The sequence below is a fragment of the Ostrinia furnacalis genome, unplaced genomic scaffold (assembly GCF_004193835.3).
Source record: "Ostrinia furnacalis isolate ACB-3 unplaced genomic scaffold, ASM419383v2 OfSCF7334, whole genome shotgun sequence".
Lineage (NCBI taxonomy): Eukaryota > Metazoa > Arthropoda > Insecta > Lepidoptera > Crambidae > Ostrinia > Ostrinia furnacalis.
Genome location: NW_021137573.1, coordinates 28,318 through 31,425, shown reverse-complemented (window position 1 = coordinate 31,425; position 3,108 = coordinate 28,318).

The following is a 3,108-nucleotide window of genomic DNA, read 5'->3' as shown; positions in this document are numbered from 1 at the left end:
TGTCAAACTCCATACAAAAAGCATCGGTTATCGTCATAGTTACGGTCAAAGTTAGCTGGTACAACTCAGCCTTAAGGTTTTAAACGTTACTTTTAAAAGTTCCAGTAGGTATAAGACCATGCTAACTTATCTATTTTTGCTATGGTTATACCCATCCCTTATTTACGGCCCTTATTTTGCTTTTAGCGCTACCCTTTCATGGAATATGTCGTTACAGGAAAAACTATCCCCGAGCGTGTTTACAAAACGTTTGGAAAGACCCCGAGCAGCATCGCCAAGGCATCCGGAGGTTAAATATTTGGGAGAAAAGTTAGCATTCATATACAAAACATACTTAAAATTTTTGTAGTGCCAACACTTACATTGGCTAAAACTATGATCGATCCTCCGGTAACACTGCCAGAATTGTGGTTTTTATTTATTTATTTTTAGGAAGACCAGGATTTACATAGGTAGTACTCGTACATATAATTCGTTTTGAAATGATTGTTTTTTTATGATTTTCGCTTTTTACTATTTGTACAAAGTCTCTAACTGCCTTTTGCCCGTGACTTTGTACCGGTAGATTTCAATAAATAGCGCTTTTTATAGCTTATGTTTATCAAAATACATTCAATAGTTTTCGCGTGAAGGAGTAAAACACATCCATCCATCCTCACGAACTGTCACGTTTATGATATTAGTAGAGATCCCGAAATTCTGTTGAGATTCGTGTAGTAGGTAGTCGTAACTTTTTATAGCGCTGCTATCTTTCGTCAGCATCGCTTCCCTGTAAGAACAATTCAGGATGAACCGGAATAAGTAGAAATTTACTACGTTGTACGTCTCCAGGTATTTTATTGACGCCAAGACTGACGCGGCGATGTCAAAATAAGATAAATAAACCAACAATGCAGCTCCTCAGTATAAACCAGGGGTTCCCAACCCTATCAGTGGTCTACGGAACACCGGTGGACTGAACGAGTTAAAATATGGTCCGAAAACGATTTTAAATTTCAAATTTACATTCTCAAAATTCATATTGGTAGGTACAAAACTACAAATGCATATACCTACCGACTTAGTTTATTTGGTACTTATTTGATTTTCTAAATGCAGATATCTTCCTTTTGAATAATACCTACTAACTATTTTAGATTAGAAATTGTGGTTGAATTTTATTTAAGGATTTTTAATTTATTTGAAATGGTTCCTGTGAACAATAAAGAAATCAAAGTGGTCCCTGGTCCAGAAAGAGTTAAGGGACTATTCCCACCTCTCGTTCCCACCAGTTCCAGAGAGGGTTGGGAACTACTGATCTAAACTGACTGAGATTATTCCGATATATGGAGACGGTGGCGGCCATGCCGTTAAAATGTCGACGAACCTCAACGAGTCGAACCTCAGCTTTTTCAATGGTAATGTTTGTCTGCCGAAGCCCCAATTGAATGATTGTCTTTTAGGAATTGCAGTATTAAGAGAGTGCTCGAATGAGTAATTTTAATCTCCCATGATTGGTGTACGAACTTGCCAGACGATCTGTCCAAATTGTTAATGGGTTCAAGTGAATCAAAGTTCGTTCGCAGAAGCTTGATGCTGGCAGTTTCAACTGCCATTTTGTATCATTTTTATATCTTTAATTCTTATAGGTATCTACTTAGAGTCAATCCCAATACCTGCGTCAGTGACTTAAAGTCATATTATGATGTTTCCCTAGTAAGTAGCATTAATTATCAGTCGGTACATTGACAGTCAAATTATCGTGCATCATTTAAGTAACATTATTAAGTATTTCTTTATGTATTTACTTCAAACTCTATCTTATTTATGACATAAAAACCAACCCAATTCAAAACGCCTATACATAGTAATATACATTAATCCGTCACAGCTCTAGCAGTTCGTGTTACTGAAACTAGATTTTTTACGAGCGAATCTCATTACACTCGCTAAAAGGGGAAAAATAAATACGGAGATCCTCTCTACAAAACCAATAGAATCACGGTCCGAAGGATGATATTCCTGTCGTGTCGAGAACTTGGGCGAATATATTTGTCGGACTTCGTTGGCAAACTGAATAGCAGAAAATTTACTTATTCATTGGAATTCCGAATCGAATGCAGGATCAATGAACCGGTCAGATATCAATTTTCAGGTACGCGATCTGATCGCTCGGAATTTTGGAGTTTGTGAAGCTAGTGATCGGTTTTATTAAGAAAGAAGTGACTTATTCTTTGTGTTTGAGTTTCATAACAACGTAAACACTTTAAACCATTTCAAACAGTTTAAGCACTTACTGCATATAAAGGAATTCTTCGTACCTAAATCTAAAATCTGAATTCCATGCCAACATGGTGATAGAGGATAGAGTTTTTTTAACAACATCGCATGATATGAAATACACTTTCGGGTTACATACATAATTGTAATTCGGATGCAACAAAATATCGCGAATTGGCCAGGAGTCCACAATATCTGGGACTGGCGGAATGCCGAAGTTTGCCAGATAACAATAAACAAGTTGAATTATTGGTTACAACTGACGGCAAACAAAAGCCATACGCTGGCCGAAGTCAAGCGTTGATTAATATTCATATTCACATTGAACTTTTTGTGTTTCTATAAGAATCTAGAATCTAGTCCACGCATTTGATCTATGAGGGTGAGTTGCACCACCTAACTTTAACGGTAACTATGACGGTAACTTTTGCATTTTGTATGGAGTTTGACAGATTTTTGACGTTTGTCAATGTTAAAGAAAGATGGTGCAACCCAGCCTAAGAGTAGGTACGCAAACGCAAAAGAAAAAACATCATACCTACCTACTACGTCTAATTAAATAATCAATAACTCCCCTTTGCATCACGTAGTGTCGGACAAAAAGTTAGTTTTCGCAAATACACTAACAATATGGAATTTATAATGCATACTAGTAATAACATAGCTTAAAATACAAAAGCACAGTCCTCTTGGACAGTTGGGAAAGGATTCACAATATGTGGAACTGGCGCTCCGCCACTAACCGGAACGTTTGCCGAATAATCGTAAACTTCACGGCCTATCCACCCGTAGAGACAGAAAAAACATGCACCATACACTTTACTACACGCCTATTTAGGGCTTCTTCAT